Raw genomic sequence first — 21,660 nt, forward strand, 5'->3', positions numbered from 1 at the left:
AAGTAACAAACCCACAGAAGAACAATTTATCTTAGGTACAGATCATAGGAGAAGAGTGCTGTAAGAGTGAAATAAACAGAGGTAACTTAAACCACTTGCTAGCTCACATTCAAATCCACCCCCACATTTTTTTTTTATTTTTTTTTTGTGTGTGATGTAGGCAAGTGCCATCTCCCAGTGAAGTTAGCCTCTGAAAAGGCCTTTACTCCTCATTTGTTGAGCTATTCTGTGAAGTGAGATCTTTGTGCTATTGCAAGTGCAGATGTGCTTGTATACAAGTTTATTGTACACACCCATTACTTCATGTGAAGCTGAGAGTTTGTTGCAGGGTTTACCTTCTTTGATGTGTAGGATCTCCATCCCAGTGGCTTGTATTAATCTTGTGAGAAAGATAGGCAGCTTTTTGACCTGGATGACAAGGTTAGTACCAAATTATGGCAAAGAAGGAAATGTATTAGTTTTGCAGGGTGACTTGTAACATATATGTAGAATCCCTTGTATATGGAGTACAAAGGGTTTCACTTTTCAGAACTGGAAGGTGGGATAGAGAGTAGCAAGATACAGCAAGTACTAGATCATCTGCAATACATGCATAACCCAAAATACCAGTGTTGCAGGACTGACTTTGAAAGAGTGTTTGCTGTTTAGTATTGCCTGATCCTGAGCCGCACCCTTAGTCCCACAGCGTCCCTGCTTCCGTACGGTATCTCCATCAAAGATGGGGAGATCGGGTTGTGCTGCCCAGAATGCCACTTTACTCTTTTCCACTTTTTTTGAAACTGAACCAATGAAAACAAACAAACAAACAAACAAAAAATCACTTTTTGTCTAACAGAACGAATAAACAGAGCAAAGTTGTTGCATGTACAATATATGGAGACTCTGTGGGACTCAGAAGGATCACAGATGAAGCAGCACAGGGGATCTTGAGAGTCATGAAAGGGGACCTGCCAGTGGCATTATTCTGTAGAAGCCCTCCTTATAGGATGAAGTAGCCCTCTTGTCATAGGATCTGGTATGCACCCAGGCTAAGCTGCAAATGACTATTCAGGAGACAGATCTCTTAGCCTCCCTGAGTCTTGCTGAGATGTAATGTCACTGCAAGAATTGTTCTTATAGGCATTAGCAGTGTCATGAAAGATTTAAACAGCACAGAGTAAATAATGCTGCACATCAATAGTATGGCATAAGCACAAAAATTCACCACAGAGTTTAATAAAATAAGTTTCATGCAGCCAGCTCCTCTGGTGGTCAGTATTAGATCTTTCAGGTTTGTATGAATCTTGCCCAGTGCACTTCCTTAAAGAAGAAAAAGTCTAAAAACTAGGAAACAAGGTGATTTTGCATCAGAATCTGCACAAGCTTATATGTATTTTTATTTCTTATTAAAAAAAAAAAAAAGTAATAGAAGAGTACATAAGAATATTCCAGAGTATATACAAGTATACAAAACTATTGCTGTAAAACTGATAGTTTGACCTAAAAGCTTCTTTAGTATTTTTTTTCTGCCTCAAGGCAAGATTTACTTCATTTTTCAAGATTGCCACACTTCACATTTCACATCCAACCAAACAAATAATATCCGGTTAAAAAAAAAAAAAAAAAAGGAAGATCACACAACACTCTCAAGCCCAAGTACATGATCTGCTTTTTATCCTTTGCCATGTGTTTCCTCCACACTGCAGGATAAGTTTATAGCAAGCCTTTAAACCCCAGATAAAAAATCTCAAGATAGACAATTAGAGGCCTCTATCATTGGTGGTACTGTATAATAAAATTAATCCTTATATACCACAACAAAAAGGTTATACTCAGAAATGAAAGTCTCAACCCTCTAATGGCCCCATCACTAACAACGATAAGTCATAAATATATCAAATGTGTGCATTTAAAAAACAACATTCTCATAAATGTTTGAGATCAGGTTGGACTTTTTTTGGGGAAAAAATTGTTATTTTAGACACTCGGGATGCTGGAAACACCTGTCTAAAAACTGCTATAAGAATTTACTTTTTTTTTTTTTTTTCCCCAAACCAGCCTAATCTTAAGGTCATTGGGTCTACGGGATCTGTTGTTGTCACTAAATCTATTTGGGCTTAAGGCACGAGTGGATTCATAAAAGCCTGTCCATTTGTAATATGCAAAATATAAGACTTCTAGGCTTAAAATACACCAATCCATCTTCAAAACATCATCTTCACAACAGCATATGCTTGCATTCCTAACTATTTTGTTTTTACATGTATTTTTCAATTGCACGTATTTTGAGTCTTGTAAAACTACGTTTTAAAAGGAACATTTATAATGTATGTGTTTCCTTTTTGTCTCCACTTTCAGTCCCCAGGAGTCAGTAAGGCCAGACTTTTCTCCTTGCTTTACATATGGTTGGCAGAAAACGAAGCATTTTTCACTGTGATGAAAAATCTCTGTATATAACCTGTCACCCTAAGGAAGAGGCACATCCTGTTTAATAAGAATTTCCTCCAAGTGATCCAAGAAGAGTCCATTCAGAATCTGCATGTGACCAAAAAAAAAGAGTAGGGGAATGATTTGATTATGTTATGTTGTAATAACAATGAAAAAAAAACAACAAATACAGCATGTGTGTAAGCTTACAAAGCTTGTAGATTTTGCTTCTCCGTACCGCTTAACAAAGACAATGCAGATACAAAAGAATTCTTTATTTATTATAGGAAAAATGAAATGTAATGAATTTTACTGGCACTAAATTTTTGTCCTGGATTTGCAGGGTGACATAAGATGTTTATTAAGAGTAATATGAAAAAGTGTCACAACTTTTAAATTCAGGAAACTACTAAAGATTATCTAAGATTATCTAACTATTCATCAGACTTTCTTGGCACTTGTGGATACGCTGGGGGCATTAGAAACCTATGTGAATTCAAGAAGTGATTGGATACATCCACTTCATGAGCCAGAAAAATCTACATTTAGTAACAAACCGGTCTTGTTGGATTTTTATTTAATGAAGTCTCTGCACAGTAGATTTCCTCAGGTTAGGAAAGTATTGTGGGGTAATACCTCTGCACACAAGTAATTTGTTCTTATATTCTCAACTGCACATCCACTATGGGCCATTGATGGGAACCAGTTACTTGTCTTTCAATCAGTACCATTGTGACCTGATGTCACAGTGCTCTTCATTCCTATAAAAGCATTAGTCAAACCCAGTTCTCAAAACCCAACTGAACAAACCAACCTATCATATTTGCCATGGTCTGAAGACACAAGGGAACAAAATGCCTAAAAAAGGAATCATTTAAAAATTTCCCAGATCATGGAAGCTGGTGAACCATGCTACATAAAAAGGCAAATTAATTTACTTTTCCCTTAAAGATCCAAATAACCTCAAACGTGAAGAACTCATTTCCCAACTCTGAATTTGGGGGGCTGTGTTTGCCAGCTGAGCACCTGAAAAAAAATAATTGTTTCCCCTACTCATTTTACATCCAGTCTCAGAAGCCTGTTGGAAGGAGAAAATTCTTTCCCACCATTGGAAGGATTGCATGTAAGTGGAAATGTATTCAAAGCCACATGAAAATGTTCATCCTCTGCTTGCCCAGGCTGAAGATTCCATGCAGAAGGAACATCTGTTTGATCCTGTTAAATCATCTTTTCAAAACACAGCAAAGTTTCACATAGCAACTGGCAAATAAATGGGAAAATATAGAAAAACAGAGCTGATGCCTTTTATAAACATTCACAGAACAGCAAAGTTAAGGGGGCTGTTGTTAGTCCAGGAAGCAGACAACACCACTGAGTTTACCCTTTATTCTTTAAAATACATTTTAAACTCCTGTTTAAGAAGGCATACAGCAAGTAACTCCTCAAAGCTAAGTGGACTTGGTTCTCTGGCAAATAGGGAGATTTACTCTGCCTTTTCTTTCTTTTGTTTTCTCATATCCAGAGCTATGGTTTCTGAGATTTCTGCCAACTCAGCAAAGATGCAGTGAGTTGCTGATTCTGTTCCATCTTAGTTCTCATCTGTAACATGAGTGTGAGTCATCAGATGGTGCCCTTACAGACGGACTTTAGAGACCTACTGGACTGATTTTATAAGCATTTAGATTGCAAGGAAAATATACAGTGACCAATGCCTTTTTCTGGAGGTAATGACTGTTTGGAATGAGATTTTTCTGTTGGGGTAGGTATACCATTAAACAGAATGTGGAAGAAACTTTCTGGTGTGCACCTGACAGAGATGGTAGATTTGGAACTGAGGAGAAAAAGTCTTCATTATATTTGCAGGGACACATTGCCTTGTTGCTATTTTGTTCTGAGTTACCTTTCAGAAATATGCAAAGAGCTGCAAGAAAAGGTTGGGTCACTGTGATCTGATACATCACAAAATATACTCTCAACATTTGTTCTGAAAGTTTATCAGAGATACCGAAAACAAAGCCAAAATAAGAATTGGGCCCGGCAAGAACATAAACTTTTGCATTCAGAAAGGTTACACAGTATAATACATTTTGTAATTTCCAGGTGACATATTCTTTATTTATTTATTTATTAATTTATTCCCCTCTGCCCTCTGAAAGCTTCTCAGCCATTTGAAATGTTTCTTCTATTCATTTTTTTCTGCTTTCAGAAACTAATGCTGTGCATATTGCTCAAACACACTCAATGGGACAAGTACCACATTAATAGAAGACAAGCACTTTGCAAGAAATGGCTTTCCAGTGCTCTTTGCAGTCTGCACCCATTTCTCTAATTCAATGACCCACTAATTAAAAAAAATTAAGCAGAAATGGAAGGATACAAAACAGTATATTTAGATTCATTTATAAGTAGCAAGATGGCCCTTGGGATTCTGATTCATGACTGAGTTCCTATGTGTAATGGTGTTGCAAAAAATAAATAATCTTTGGCCTGTCTGAGTCTGCTAAGGGGAGTCTTATTTTTATTTAGGCAGAGGATGTTTTGCAATTAAAAACAATTACTCTAGGATGGGGAAAGTACTTCTCCCTCGAGGACAGTCAGGCCGCAGGCTAACGTATGCCTCTATTGAGAGACTCCTTGCTGCCTGCTGCTGAGAGTACTTAGGTATAGATGAAGAGAGAAAAAGAGAGAGGAGTCTGGTATGTGGCTAAAACTTGAATATGTTGCATGGAATTGATTTTATGGGCCACTGGAACAGCAGTTCTGCAGTTAATATAGTTACCCATATAGTATTTGTCTAGAGCTGTGTGGAAAAAGTTAAAGTCATTGCACAAACAATTTCAGCACTTTGACTCTTGTTTCTTATCTGCTGTGGAATGGGGACTACAAAGTGCCAAAATCATTTCTGATGGCAAGAGGAGCTCCAGTCCCATAACAGACTGGTGGATCTTAGGAGCTTTTTGCTGCCAAGGAGCTGCGAGACTGGAAGGAGTAGAAAACCATACACATTCTTGATGGAAACCTATGTGTTTTGAAATCCATCTCTGTTCTGTTCCAAACTTTGATGAAACTGGACATACTCTACAGAACATTTCGGTTTAACAGAAGCTGCTAATGTTGACAAATTGTGGCATCTTTCGGATCAGCAGAAGATCTATTTGAAATAGAAATAAAGATATTGAATTTAATTATTACAGCTATGGAATCAGATTACTTTGCTTTCAAGTCACTGTACAACAATTTGACTCATTTTTTGAATAACCTGGTAAGATACAAGTGACTACTTGGCTAAATTTTTGGTCACCGATTTTTCATCAGATATAGGTCTAGCTGTATTTCCCTTCCCACCCTTCTCCCTATACCCACAGGCTGTATCCCATTATGCCATGTCATGTTGGGTTACCTCCCATTTTAACAACACATGCCATGATGTGACACCCCATAATTCACAGAGACAGAAACAAAGTACTCTAAACAGTAGAGTGATTGTGCTGCCGTAATATCTGGGGCATCTGTGGAGTGCTTGATGATGGCACAAGTTTTTAGGTTTCTGAATAAAAGTTGGATAGCTCAGCAGATTTGCAATGTTTAATAGACTATAATGCAAGGGTAATCAGTACATTAAAGAACCTGTTGCCTGGAATCTCAGCAGCCCATGAAGCAGAAAGTAATCAGCTCAGCCTTCTCCAGTAAGTGTCACTGCAGCTTCTACATGTGGCTTCACAGTGCCTGAATGGGTTCAAAGTGGAAGAGAGAAGTAGAGAAGAAATGTCATTCAACCCATAATATCCTGGTTCTTATAGGAGTTGTTAATGCACGTATTTGGAAATGTCTTGTTGAACAGCTCATTGATGACTGAGCTATTTGTGCTTTAAGTGGGCTAGTGTATGAAACGTGCTCATTCTGTAGATTCATATGAGTGATTATTCACCCTCTTTGTTGTGGTCAGGCTTCCAAGGAGGATATGACTCCCACTGTGCTGTCCAGACTTATAATCCTAAAACAACATCTGTTCCACAAGATTCGCAAACTGAGGTTTAGATAGCATGCAACAAATTAATAACAAGTTACTCAGTGCAGTACAAAGTAACAGGTTAGTGTGGTTTCTATAGCCAGTAGTCCACACCAGCACAATCCTACTAAAAACTGATTTCTTGTAGATGAGTTTGATGTTTCTAAGACTCAACTTTATGCTGTATATTGAAAGCAGAGATTTTCTTCCACATGAGTTGTGTACACAGCCTAAGTTGCTTCAGAAAGGACAAGAGCAGCCCTTTGTGAAGAAGAAAATAACTGAATATGTTTCAGTTATGACAGGCTCCTTCCAACTTCTGTAAAAATCCAGATTTGCATGAATTTAACTTGTCTGCAACTCCTCCTCAGCCATCCATGTTACAAAGAACACAAAGCCTGAACAGACAGAGTAGGGCACTGCTGGGATTTCAGGAAGGTGAGAAAAGGCAAGTAAATATGAAGCAGAAAAAGACATGGTGATGGCAGAGGTCACTGCACTGGCCAAACACTACCTGCCAAACAGAGTTAGTGAAATCATAGGCTGTAGGTTTGGTCCCTAGTGCTGATGCAGGCAAATGCTCCTTTGACTCATTTCCTCATCTGAAAAATTAAGATAATCATAACATTTAAAATTATTTCTCATCTATAGTTCTGAGGTCTTTTAGGAGGACCTAAACCTTGTCCAGACAAGACAAGAAGCTGGACTGCCTACCCCAGGCAATCCAGACTCACTTAAGGTTCTGCACTGAACAACAGAGATGATTATTTTGTTTATATTGATGATAATAATTGTCTTAGTGTTAAGTAACACTGAGAGTTGATTGTGTCTCCACTGTTTCCATTGTTCTGCCCTGAGCACAGAGAGCACATTAGCATTAAAACTCCTTGATTAGGTAGGTATGTAAAAACAGTACAACAAAACAAATTTAGGTTAATATTTATCTTACAAATATTGTTTAATAATGAAGAAGTCATAATCCATCCTCTAATTGTTGTTCTGTAGCCAACTATGTAGAGAAGTGGCCAGGTTGGATGCAAGGATTGGACAGAAAAGGAGTTATTGTTTTTACTGGAATGTTAATTTATCACTATGAATAACATAATATTATTACTGAATTAAACATATAACTAGATATGGCGTGCATCAGAATCTTCCTCTGAGTTTTGGACAAGCACTTAATGATCAAGCATAATAGATTTTAATGGCTGTAATGATAGAGTATGATGCGTTGTCTACATGAGCAACCAGAGTGCAGAGAAATTTATAGAAAGTATGTCAAGTTATAGATCTTTAGTCCAAATGAGTCTATCAGAATCCCATGTCATGTGTAAAGTGAAAATGAAACATTTACAACACTAGCATGCATATTTCATTTATTTGGTAGAAATTTGACTCAAAACTTGTAAGAACAGAGAAACAAAGTACCACAACAGAAAAAAATATTTCAGGTTTTGGGGTGTTTTATCCTTTTCTGCATTTTCCAGACACTTCAGAAAATTTATCATTTAGTGGAAAATTTACTTTTCCTTAAAAATAATTCTCAGCAATATACGAGTAAATCCATAACTTGGTAGTACCCTGTCTGCAAATGTACTTTTCTTTCATGCAAACTCCTAAGATAGCTAACTGGAAAATTGACCATATGGTGTCCTGAACATGGTAAATTTTTAAAATTAAAACACTTCGGAACTTAAATGACAACAGAAAATGACAAACAAACAAACAAACAGAAAAAAAAAAAAAAAAACAAAAAACACCAACAAACAAAAACAAAGCAAAACAAACAAACAAAAAAAGAAAAAAGTGGGAAATACAACTGCTTTTCTGGTGCAATATCTTATATACATCAAAAGTAAAGAAACAAAAATTCAAAGAAAATAATTTTATTTTCCTTGAAAATCTGTTTAAAAAGAAGAAAAACCATTTAACAGCTATTTTTAAAATATTGCCATTACCAAGGCTTTCAAAATACAGCAGAGTGTTTCAAAACATTATTCTTTAACAAGATTATGTACCTTTTCATAAGGGTGTCCTTTGATGAGCTATGAAAGAGAACAATAATGGAAGATAAACTGAAGCTCCTTCTGTAAGAACAAAAATTAAAAAAAAAAAAAAGGCAAAGCAGAAAAATAAAATCATCTGCCAACTTCAAAAGAATTTCAAAGCATGAAATTCCTTAAGCTTGAAACATAATTTAATGACTTATGTTTAGGGATACAATGCAGAGCTTTGAAATCTTGAAAAAACAGGAAAAAATGACTTGTCTTTTTATGACTAATGAAAATATGTCCACAAAGAGTTTCTAATTGTGATACCCCAGATGTCTGGGATGTACAAACATGTCACACCCAGCAATATTTTTAACTTTCAGTTCCTTTTTTCCTGTGGATTTACATGAAATAGAACAATGTTTAAGGCCAACTTTCTCAACTGGAACTTGTTCAGCTCAGAAGTCTATTTAGAAATGAGGAAAAAAAATATTTTCTCCTCCCAAAATGAGGAGTAGGCACCCATGCTGCATAATCATTTTCTTCACAAGTGTGTCTGTACTCTAGATTTTGTTAGTTGTGTCAGTTGCAATGAGCTGTGTATTTATTGATATTTACTTATGCTGATCTTGTTATTCCACTATAGGCAGAAATTACCTGTTACCAGAAGACTAAACAATCTTCTATGCAGTGTCACACAGTGTTTTCATTTCATGTAAACTTATTCTGTCTCTCCCCTCTGCGTGTGTGTGTGCGTGTGTGTGTGTAATAAAATGGTTAGTTTAGACTAAGTGCCTTCCTTTTATTTGTGTAAAGTTGGATGAGGCCAATCCAATATTCTATGATTTTACAGAAATCAAACAAATGTTATTGCCTAATCTGCAGCTCTGGCCAGATCTTAATATTTCATAGCTCCTTAAAAACACACAGGTCAAATGTTCTTCCTTGGTCTGTGATTTTCTGTATTTTTTTTTCCCTGTCCACTGCTGAAATTAGCAAAAAAATAATAATAATAAAAAATAAAATTAAAAAATGAAAAATGCTGATAACAAAAGACTGAATCCTGGTGCTTCAGGTTTTATGAGGCTAGGAGGAGCTGACAGCCCTCCTCAAGGAGTCCAGGTGAATGTTAAAATGGGAATGTTGTTAAAGTAGCATGAATGTAAAAGGAGCTGAAGTCTTGCTTGTCAGTACAAGCCTCCTCTTATGGATGGATGAAGTCAGAAAATTTCTGGGGTATACTCCGGGTCAAACAAAATGTTGCAACCATTTGCTACTGATATTGCTGTTTGGCTCTCTGTACAGCACCCTGTACACATACAGGTAACACTGTTTCTTTAAAAATAATGGTAAAGCTTGAAATAGGAACTCTTTAGCTTAACGTGTTTGCTGAACAAACACTGAAAGGCACTGGGGAGGTAAAGCATTGTTGCATGCTGAAGGGAAGTACGGCATTACTTATGAATGACTGCATGCATGGCTGCCTGACTCAATGAATGAATCATCCAGAATAAGGCTGTGAAGCTCTAACTAGCACAGAAACCTCTCAGATACTAATTTATAAAGCTTATTCATAAATATTGTATATTCTACAAGGCAAGGAAGGAAGCACAGTCAGACCTGGTTAATGTATTTTTTTATTATTATTAGTTTTTTTTTTTCTTTTTTTTTTTTTTTTTTTTTTCCCCAGGGCTGAGTGCTTTGCCTCATTGCAGTGCCCTGTGAGATCACTTGTGGGCACACAGTCCTTCCAGCAGCGCAAGCATTTCAAGCCAGGCTAGGATTCGCTGAGCTGATGGGCTGCTTCACATACACATTTATCAGAAATAGCAGTGCCATTGAGGAAATACTATACTACAAACTCTCTCTTATAGTACAACCTTTTGAAATCCAGGGATATTTCTAATCATTTAAATATTTCTATGTTGGCTTCCATTTTTAAACAAAACTCAGCAGACCCTAACAGGCCAACATTTGTAAGGTTTTTCTAGCATGGCAAACATCTCATGTCAGACTATCTGAAACATTGCCAATATTGACAATATCAGTTGATGTTCCACTTGGAGTCTTGGAAAATTTCCTAGGAAAGCTTTCAAATGATGAAATATTTTCTGCTCTGAGGGACAGTGTCTATGCCCTGACTAGTTTAACTCCATAAATGCAAATTCCATTTTGCAGAACCAAAATTTTCACGATTTGATTTTGATTTTGGAAAAGTATCAACAAACATCATACTTTGCACTCTTTAGTCTCTGCTTGAAAAGTGGTTTTGCTGCTTTTTCAAATTGGCACAGCTTACTACACCATGATGATCAAAAGTCATCCTATTTCTCCAGTAAAAAGAAGCTTGCATTAGCAGCACACTATGCTGAAAGTCCATTCAAATACTTTGAAAATTCTAAATGCTCCAAAATCTTTTAGGATTTTCAGTTTGATTTCCAGCTTTGTGAGTGGAAATTGATTCGTACTGATGAGCTTTGATGTACAGAGAAATGAAGATATTTTATTTCAGGATACCACTGTAAAAACAAACATAGAAATCAAATTAAAAGAGACTACAAAAATATCACTGCTGTGTAAGTCAGATGATAGTTAACTAAGAAACACTATAGTTCTTTGGGCTTTGAGCCCAACGAGAGAGTTAGATATAATACAGCTGTGTTTTGTGAAGCATGTCACACACAGACTGTATTCTGAAATCGAATGATAGAACAGTACAAAACATATAACATGAATTGCAGGAAACAGTGTACAGATTCTGGCAAACAAAATTAGAATGAACTTTTAAGGTTAATAGTGAAAGTTACATTCACAAAAACAATCCAGCTAACATTTTATTTTATTATTTTATTTTATTTTTCAGTAAGTGTTTAAGATGGAAGTATTCTGCTCCAAACAAAATAAACAGAGGCTTAAGGTGAGATGAAAGAATGTATGGGTAACAGGGAAAGCAGGCAGGCAGGCAGGCAGGCATACTGTAGATCCTCTTGTGCAACTACTCAGCATGCTCTGAAAAATTGCCATTAAAGAACTTTGTAGTGGGATCAACAGTAGCTCAGTTATTTTTCAAGCCCAGGGACATCTAAATTCATGTGGACAGACTTTGCAGGAGATCACTGCTGAGGCCACAAGCAGTGCTGCCACACACCAATGATGCACAGATGGACACCAAATTGGTCACAGCCTTACAAATTCTTGCAGAAGACCTTGTGCAGTGCTGCTACGAACAGGACTCGGACAGGTCAGAGGCAGCATTCAGGTCAAAGAAGTCCCTCCCCTTGAATGCCACCTCTGCTTATACTGACCCTCTCTGTCGACCAGCTAGGGTTTGTGTTGCAGGATGGGTCTGGTTATACATCTTCCTTCTAGAGATAAGTTACTCCCATGCTAGGACACCTTCTGCATGATCCTGTTTACCTGTAGGACAGAGGGATCAGTCACTAAATACACAGGTATTCACCACAGTATTTTCTATACAGCCATGGCCAAGGCTCCTCATTAGTCCTCTAGGCACACAGCTGTTAACATCTAGCATGGATTTTGAGTATCTTGTTAGTAATACAGGTTGGCATTTCCCTGGACACAACATCTGACATTTGCTTCTTGTAATCAGGCAGGACTGCTTTTGCAGAACAGGAGAGGTTGTGAGCCACATGCTGCTTATTTCAGAACCCCAGAGGACAGAGAAATGCTCACAGATGGGAGGCAGCAACAGCTTCTCAGTGTGCCTTTGCAGATGCATTTCACAGAATATGCTGGCCTTGGTAGTTCTTGATAATTAACTTCTCCCACAGATGGGGGACCACAGTGCCAGTGGCAGCACTATTGTGTCACTGCCAGTTGTGCAGTGCAGCCCCATCACAGGGCTTGTTATAGTGCAACAATTCAAGAGTTAAATGCTAAAAAGCTGCAGAGATCCCTTTGTTGTTGTCCATTCTCTCTTTCTCTGTTAGCTCTGGATGTAGAAATTTCATTCTATTGCAACCCTCCCTTCTGCAGCTGGTCACGCTTTCCTCTAGGCACAAGGCTAGAGACCTGCACAGGGTTTCAGAATATCCTTCAGCTCATGAACACTGAACTACCTTAAAAGATCTGTGGAAATGCAAGCACAAAATGTAATGGTAGCATCTAGTGCAGATGCTTAAAGACAGCTCTGCAAAGGAGGCCTCCAGTGCATGAACTCCTTGCACAGATATGACTTGATGGTTGGCTGCACTTGCAAAACCTCCTGTTGGGGCAACATCTGAACTGCCAGCACCTCCTGTTTCCCTGACCCCTTTGCAAGTTGCATTGCTCTCCTGACCCGCCTTCCCTTCACAGCAGCTGCTTCAGCCCACATGCAGCTTTTAGGATTCTGCTGAATTATGTCCCCTCTGATGGCAAGATGTTCATCCTCCTCCTCCTATTCTCTTGGGGTTGTAGTACCTGCCAATGGGGTGTAGAAGGGTGACAATGTCCTGCCCACTTGCAGAACTGGGTGCCTGTAAGGAGAGAGCTGCGGTAGGGATCTGAGATCAAGCACCCTGAAATGCATCAGAAAAGTTGTTGCTGTAATGTAACCTGCTGTGTTATTCAGATCTAAAGGTAATCTCACTCTCCTGTTCTTCCCTCAGGTTAAAAACCTGTACAAAATGCAAATGAGAAATCCAGATCTACACACTTCCACATTCCTGTGTGCTTCTAGGGTCTGGGCTTTAGGTTTGATCCACTTCCCAAGCTGTGGTAACATTGGGAAACACGACTCTGCATCACCAGGCTGACCTTCACCCCCTTTCCCTTCAAACCAACACAGCAGAGTGACAGGCAGCTTCTGCACAGATGCTCCTGATTCTCAGTGTGGAGATGTTTCTGGCCTTGATTATTTTAGAAACCAAGTTTCCAGGTCAGGTCTTGAATGTTGTTTGAGCGTATGGTTTTGAATTTGCTGCTTTTCCTCTTGCTTTCTCTGACAGATCACATAGAGCGAAACCGAATGCCTAAAAATAATACAGGAATCAGGTTTTGTATTTTCATTTTTGTTTAATTCCCTCAATTCAATTTCTTGGTTCTGTTTTTCTCTGGCAGTAACTAAGTGAAGAGTTCTTTCAGAGGAAGTCAGTCCTTTTAAAAAAATATCCACTTCTAAATAACTGAGTAGGGTGAGTCATGTAGCAGGAAAAAGTTAAGAATCATAAACACTGACTCTCATAATACATTGCTTCTATTAGTAGCAATTTCTTTATGACCTTAAGACTTCCGTAGCAGCATAAATATTTTAAATGGTTGAAGCAATTCGAATAATCTTAGTTTGCTCAGGCATTAAAAATGCAGCAGTGAAGGAAGCAAAGCTTGCTAACAACATTCAGGCTTAGAGTTATAGTCACAGCCGTGACCGTGTCACTACACGGTCATAACTTTCTAAGTGAATTTACAACACAGCAGTCACCTGTTGGCCAAACCACACAGAACAGAAGCTGAGACCTCCAGAACCAAAATCATAAGCCATCAAAACCTACAGCCCTAAAGAGCTATAGATACTGGAAGTGCATCTTACCTCTGTGGATTAAGTGTTTCATGCAAGGGTTGCAGCAGCACACAGCCATTCCTCAAAGACGAGTTGCAAGACTGTTATAAATCCATGGCAGGGGAGTTGGAACTAGATGATCTTTAAGATCCCTTTCAACCCAAGCTATTCTTTGAAATCCTTCAGAAGTAATACTTATTGCTGCCATAGTGACTGTTTGGTAAGCACTTTGTGCCAAAATAAGGGGGTAGAGAAATGTTGTCTATGCTTGCAATGTTTAAATAAAATAAAATAACTAAAATAAAATAAAATATGGCTGTACTAGTAGAACCCCTGTGGGGCAAATTAAGTCAAAATAATTTCAAGTAAAAATAATTGGAACTCAAAATAATTGTTTTGTTGGGGGTAGGGGTTAGTTCAAAGGCTTTAAAATAGTGTGTGGACTGGCCTGCAGACTATCAGAGTGGTGTTTTCATAACATGAAACTAAAACTATATGTTACATGTGGGTGTAAGAGACAGAAGGGTTTGAGGCTTTCATGTACCAAACTTTAAAATCCAAAAATAAACATGGCCCTACTTAAGAACATGCAAGTTTTCTTCCTGATTGCCTTGCTTTCTGTTTAATGTTTCTTTTATATCTTATTTGAATGTGATGCTTTGAGGGTAGGAACACCTGGCAGCTGTGGTTATTATTGCAAATTGACTAACAAACCGTGCTAAAAGTGATGATCTTGTTCGCAGGTTATAGATGGAAGAAACTCTTTAAATCTATTGTGGATTGGCCACATGACCTAGACCTTGCTTGTGTAGCTCATCTCATATTTTCTCCTGAGCACTGACCAGGATGGAGACACTCAGAGGAAGGTGAAAACACCCATTTTGAATGTCCTGTATACCACATCTTTGTGACTTGCATGCCATGGTTTTGTGAGGAATGACACAATGTCTGCTGTGGTGATTGTGCAGGCCCATACTCAATATTTGCTGAGCAAAACTCATTAATTTAGGCACTATGGATATAATATTCCACAAAGATCTTTTAGCACAAGCAATAGTGGCAGGTCAAAGAACATTTTCATTAACAAAAGTGCATTTCACAATACATATGCTACCTGATATTTTCTTGTCCAAAAGAGAAACGATGCTCGAGCAACAAAGAAGCTGCCATTGCTCAGTCTCACTGCAGACCTAGTCTAATGTTATTAAATTTATTCTAGTTTTCTAAATATTAAGAAAATTATTTTAATAACTCACCTACCCTTTTCTTCAAGGTGTTGCTATGCAAAATTCTGCTAGGGGTATCATGAAGCATTTTATTTTCAACAGGAAGAACCCCCATTGTCTTTATCCTTTCTCATCTTATTTTAATATAATCTAATTGTTTTTTCTTTTGGTTAATGTTACATTATTTCCAATGTAAGACCATAACATCCTGGATTATTTCAGTTATATTCCCAGTCAATGTCATTGCTAGACTCAGGACTGCCCTGAACAGAGGTTAACACATAAACTGTTTCTTCTTTTCTTTCACACATATCATGATCTGAACATTTTGTAGAACTGTTCACATGAATAAATAGTCGGCAAGGTGAATCACGGTTGAAAAATCTATCCCTAAAGCTTAACCAAGAGACATATCAGATCTGTTCTCTAAAGATAAATGAAAAATGTTATTATTTTATTAAGACAAATACTACTTTCGTCTATAGAATAAACAAGCTTCCCATCAGTCCTGTCATATGATATTCATGCTGGAGTTCACTTGAACAAGAGTGCATTCATTTCATAATAAATAAACTTGTGGTTATACAACACCTTTGACCACAAAGTACTCTAAGGGCTGTGTTGTGCTCATTCCACAGTTAAGGAAAAAAAAAAAAAAAATCACAAAAAAAATAGGTATGTGGTTAATAGTATAAGTAAACTGCAAACAGATCACAGATAGTCCTAGTCTACTAGCAAAAAGCCAGCTTTATCACATTTTTCCCCCTGTCATTTGCATGAAGCAAACACACGCTGTCATTACATTGACAGGGAAGCTGAATTGCAACACATAACTGACCAAGTCACAGAAACCATCATTGCTAGAGCTGGCTTTTAAACTCAGGAGCTCTTGTCCTCCAGTACTTTGTTTAAAAACTTCCTTTCCTATGGTGACTGCATGAAAACAAACAATAGTTTTACTCAACTTTTGCTGCTGGAGACAGAAAAGGGAGGAATGTATTTATCAGGGTTTGAAAATGATTAAATTCCCATCAGCATATTGAAAATGGCTTAGAGCTCAGGGATCTCTTGGCCTGAATTTGTTTCTAAGAATCTACAGAACAAGTTTGTTCTTCTGCTTATTAAATTTATTGTTTGGGTGACTATAAACATGTTCATGGAAAACATAAGTAAGTTTTGAATGTCTTATGGTAGTACCATGAATAGTCATTCGTCTGAAACTTCATCTGGGAAGCAAGTTCATCATGCATTGCTTCAGCATTGCAGTTGCACAACCAGATAGCACAAACAAAACCATAGAACCTAAATTCCATGTTACTTACCACTAATAGTACATAGTGAATAACACTTAAACGCTCCTCTGGCGGACAGTCTGCAGAGTGGAATGTGTCCATCTGAACCATGCAAGTGAATCCCTATGACTACAGACAGACAGGGAGAGCTCATGAATGACTGTCAAACAGGCAAAAAATCCCTGACAGTCATTGAGAGAATGATTATTGATAAATTATGTGATATTTTCAGCTTCTTCCTCTGCACACTTATTTTCTAGATGTAAGAAAACTCAGCCCTCATTCCTCATAAAATAGTTACGTTTTTGAAGCATTAAGGTTGTCAGGATAATTCAGGTCTAACAGCTCTGCAGCAGACTACAGATACAGTTGGATCAAACAGAATTTTAAAAGAGATTGCATTTAACATGTTTGAAGCTGAATCTTTCAAGGTACATTTAAAGTTATCTAGAAAGCCATAGACACCATTAAAATCTGTATTTGTAGGCTGGGTTTTATGTATGTGTACCTTTGAAGGTTAGACCATGGATGATAACACATTCAGCTCACTACATTCAAAATAAATTCCCTATACAGATGGTTTTCTCATATGTCTGCTCAGGCTTAACTCACCTTAGCCACGTTTGCCACCACTTTAGACATCTTATAGTCATTTACACTATGATTGTGTGATTGAAAAATATGATTGAAATATCACCTTATCATGTCCTAACCATTCCATATATTATCATTGCTCCAAAAATGAGGACTTAAAGGCCTAATCTCAGTGATATGTTCTTGTTCTGCATGTAAAACATGTTGATCTTGGGGGATTGAGTGCTGGGGCATTTATAAACCTAGAAGATTCAGAGTATGTCTGAATATATCTAATCCAAAATTCTACCTTCTAATTGAAGAGATTTCTAAAAATGTGTTTTCTTTTCTCTGGCACCAATATTTTACAAGCTTCTATTTTTTTGCATTTGTCAGCAGTATAATTCCTACACTGATTTGCAAATCTATAGTAACAATATTTCAGATGAAAGAAATATACCATTTTATTTCACTGTATTCAAAACCAAAGGGATCTGTGCTGATGTTAGCACTGGTGACTGTTTCAGGCATATCTGCAGAGGAAAACTTCCAAGCTTGACTTGTACTTTCTTTTCTAAAATAGAAATTTTTGCTATAATGTTCCAAAACTTGTTCCTTCCTCTCTTTACCTCTGCAACTGCAGTTTTGGTACTTTCTAAGTACCCTTAAACAATTAACAGGAAGAGCCTTCTCTTTATTTGGATCTTTTTGTAGAGGTCTCTACCACTGGTAGTTCCTTGTGAAAAGATCTTAGAAATGGATGTCTCTTAGAACAGACATTGTTATCACTAATAATCCTGATATTTCAGAGTCAGTTTTAACACAGTAATTAACCAAGATTCAGCCATCTGAATAAATGGTGCTGGTGAGCTTGTCTCTTGAACTAACGCTGCTCTGCTGTGTCCACACAAGGAAAAATAAAACAAAACAAAACTAGACTGTTTAATTTCTCTTTTGGCTCTGGAGATTTTCTAAATTTCTATTCTAATTAAGACAACCTCACTTTTTCTTTTCTAAAAATGGATCTTGTTCTGAACTTTTAGTTTGATCAAGTTCTTAGTCAATGGAAAACTTGTCATTTACTACAGTGCGATTTGACTTAGTCTTCATATCTCTTCACCTCCTGTACCACTGGAGTTCCTCAATTTTATCCTTTTAGCTCTTTTCTTTATTATTGTTATTCTTATTATTTTGAGAATATAGATTTGTTTTTATGCCAGTCAGCTCACTCATAATGAACCTCTTTTTCTCCCACTGGAAAAAAAAACACAACTCAGCCTAGATCCTTGACTAGCTACTCAAAATCAATACCAGATTATACCTTACAACATAGAACATGTGGACTTTGTGACATTGAGCTTGGGGGAGGAGGTACAATGAACAGTGCTTAAAAACAGGTGTGTTTGTGTTTTGGCAAGATGTGTGTTGTTGTTCACCCTGAGGTGAAAGGGAAGGTATCAGAGAAGGAGGGGAAGTTTGGTCCCATATGGGAGGGAAAGGGGAAGTGGGAGAACTGAATTAAATGCAATCAGTAGCATTGTACAGCAGTTTATAACCTGAATCTAAGAAACACTGCAAGCATTCAGTTACTTGATTTGGCTGAGAGTCAGTAAAAGGGATGTTACTTAGAATTTTGAAGAATTTGGCAACAGAACAGCTACATGTGAATAATGTTGCAAGGGAGGATGTAGTGCTCAGACAAAGATTCATACAGATAATATTTGGCTCCAGACTTGCAAGATTTGAATATCTCCAATGCAAACACCAAAACACTAACAGGAAAGATTAAACACACCCAATGAATCTTTATTACATTATAAACATCGAGAAAAGCCTTCTAGCCAGCTGTGCTGCTCATCTGCTCCTAGGTACATGAGAAGGTGGAAATAAAACTGCTTTTCTTCCTCTCAAAAGATTCCACCTAAAATACTTCTTCTCTGAAAAAGTACTATTTACGCTATTTCTTTCCAGTTTCCAGTTTGGAGCTACTGCAAATTATTTACCACATCCCCATACAGTGCTGCAGACTCATTAGCCACTGACCCTGTTTTCCCATTGACCTATAGCTAGGCTCTCCCTCCAGGGCCCTGCTTCTGCAGCACTTGTGGACATGTGGTCTTACTGGGGCTCTGTAATCTAAGGGAAATCAGTCTGCTGCAGTTTTAAGCTCCAAAAGTAGGGCTTTGGTGGTAGAATCCCCAAGGCACCTTAATGCCTTCTACAACCTCAACAAAGTGCACAATGCATATGTCAAACTAATGTATCCTGTCTATGCAACAATAGTGAAACCACTGTGTTTCTCTCACTACTTAAGAAAAATATGGTAGAGCTTCAACTCCATGTTGGCTAAGTCAATTTTATCATGCCTCAATTCCCCAGAAAAAAATGGGGCCTGCTCTCTTTCTCTTATACATTGATATCTCTGTCAATTTATATTTTAAATGCTGAATTTATATGCTAGCAATAGACAACATTGTGGTGCCCTGCTTCACAGAAGGGCATTGGAAACCTCCAAAGCAAATAGTAAGTGTCAGTAATGATACAGATCACATTTTCAAAGAAAATCACCATATTAACCTCAGAAAAGATGTAAACACCTTTGTAGATTCACAAAAGCAGGTATTATATGTTGGTTTTCTGCAAATTGATGAAGGCAGGAGGATAAGAAAAACAATGTGTTATGGTTAAGAAATCTTGAAATTTAGGTTTTGAGAAAGTATTTTTAGCATTTGTCTGTAATGATCCTGACGTGCTCAGTTATGGTAAATATGGTGAAGGTGTTGTACGTATCAGACCAACAATGACATCACAGTGAGATATGATACAGTGGCTGCCACCATTGCCTCAGGCTCTTGTCTGAGCCTGACGTTGCCTCCAAAACTCCTACACTTTTTTTCCTTCAGCCTTCCACAGATAGAGCAAGAAGGTGGGGGTTGGGGGCAGAATCTTAAACACAGTGTTTTGTAAATAATGATTAGATAGAGATAGGAGACTGGAAGAAGATGATTAGGAAGTCATGTTGTCCATGCTCTGCAAGCTAACAAAGATGAAAGAAAAAATGTCAGAATAGCTTAAAGAATAGTTTGTAAAACAGAAATATATGGCACCCCTCAAAAAAAATACATTACAATACCAGTATTCCATTCCTGTATACTCACATTGTGGGTACTTCTTTTGCTTTCCTATGAGCAGGAAGAAGCTGGAGCCCCTTAGCAGTGCTACATTACCATGCTTTCTTGGGTAACCCATTAATTTATTTTTAATTTACACACTGGTGTTTTGGTGACATTTCCTTCATGGTTCCAGGTGAGGTGAAAGCAGGTGTAGCACAGAGAGATCAGCCCCTTGGGATGAATGCTCTGAAGTCTGCTTTCATTCAGAAACAAGAGACAGGCTGAAGTCAGCTGAGAGGAAATACATATCAGCACAGCTGTGCCAAATATCTAATGTATAACATTAACATTGGCAAAAGAGGAAAGGAAATTTAAATGTGGGGAGAGGAGGCATCTCTAGGGAAAAGGCACATTAAAAAGTCTAAGAGGAACCCAAGAGGAGTCTGTTCTTGATTTGAAGGCCCATAGCACAACAGCCTGCTGAGAGGAACTGAAAGAAGCTCTTTTGTAACAACAGCGGCTTTAAGTGTTGCAAAACTGGCTGAAAAGTGTCCTGGGACATCCACGAGACTTCTGTGGGTAAATATAGAGGAGGAGGAGGGTGTTGAAGACTATCTCATGGTTTACAGAAAGAAGGCAAGCAGAAAGAAGACAAAGGTAGCAATGCATGTTTTTGTGCTTAGACTAACCTGATGAAAACAATAATATTCTCTGGAGTCTGGGAACAGATGTTATGAGAGTGCTGGATACAGGGAACTGAGTCTTTTTCTGCTCCTGAGTTTTACTCTGCCAGCATCTCTCTTCCTCCTGTTATCTCCCAGGCCTGGGAAAAAGCAGTGATTTGGATCTGGATTTGCAGTTAGGATTCCTGTGTGGGCATCTTGCTTGCTCTGGGAATTTCTGTCTCTGTGAAGACAGACATGAAATTTTCCCTCATTTTGCTAGGTCACATTTATCATAGTCCAAAAGTTACCTTGTTCCATATGCTTTGTCCTCATGTTTTATTTGTGTAAATGATATGCATTAGGAAAAATAAAATAAAATAGGGAAGTAGAAAACCAGAACATCTGAAATGAATAATCCATATATGCACATAAAATTTACGTTATTTTCTTTATAATGGAATGTCTTCCCAAATATTCAGAAGATTGGTATAGCATAAATTTGACTGAAGACCTACTTTCAACATACATTAAGCAGAGAAGGCTTACACTGACTAGTATAGGAGCTATGATAACTTAACACTTCTGAAAACCAGGCCCAGAATCCATAAAGTATTGTATAATTCCCTATTAATTTTAGAAGAATAAAAATTGTGATTATCGGGGTTTGGACTTTTCCAGAATTTTGTTCTACTCGGCTAATAGTCAAGAAGTGGCAAAAGTCAAAAACAACACATTACAGAGTTCAAAATATATTTGCTTTTGTAAGTCGTTACATGAAGACATCTCTATCACCTTAGCAATAATTGTAATTGCTTTGTTCCTTAGTGGTTGGATGTCTTGAATGAGGATAGAAATATTAATAGTACTGGTCGTAATTGGAGC

At 37.6% G+C, this 21,660-nt stretch overlaps 2 long non-coding RNA genes across 4 annotated transcripts in view; one reads left to right on the plus strand and one right to left on the minus strand.

Moving 5' to 3' along the window:
* Positions 1-3,777: 3,777 nt before the first annotated feature.
* LOC106018810 (uncharacterized) lies at positions 3,778-20,389 on the minus strand. Of its 2 annotated transcripts, none has more exons than XR_005262575.2 (6): positions 20,159-20,389; positions 16,458-16,556; positions 11,712-11,823; positions 8,434-10,925; positions 6,024-6,132; positions 3,778-5,557 (listed from the first exon to the last, which is right to left on the minus strand). It is a non-coding gene; the product is annotated as an uncharacterized lncRNA (long non-coding RNA). The 2 variants fall into 2 exon arrangements; XR_001193187.5 differs by having other exon boundaries at positions 6,034-6,132; positions 20,159-20,388.
* A 30-nt stretch (positions 20,390-20,419) lies between these two features.
* The window catches only part of LOC106018809 (uncharacterized), a 30,609-nt gene continuing 29,368 nt past the window's right edge, over positions 20,420-21,660 (plus strand). For both annotated transcript variants that reach the window (XR_005262577.2, XR_003495506.3), the window contains exon 1: positions 20,420-20,770. This is a non-coding gene — a long non-coding RNA (uncharacterized lncRNA). The remainder of the gene's footprint in view (positions 20,771-21,660) is intronic.

Source organism: Anas platyrhynchos, chromosome 1 (genome assembly GCF_047663525.1).
Source record: "Anas platyrhynchos isolate ZD024472 breed Pekin duck chromosome 1, IASCAAS_PekinDuck_T2T, whole genome shotgun sequence".
Classification (NCBI taxonomy): domain Eukaryota; kingdom Metazoa; phylum Chordata; class Aves; order Anseriformes; family Anatidae; genus Anas; species Anas platyrhynchos.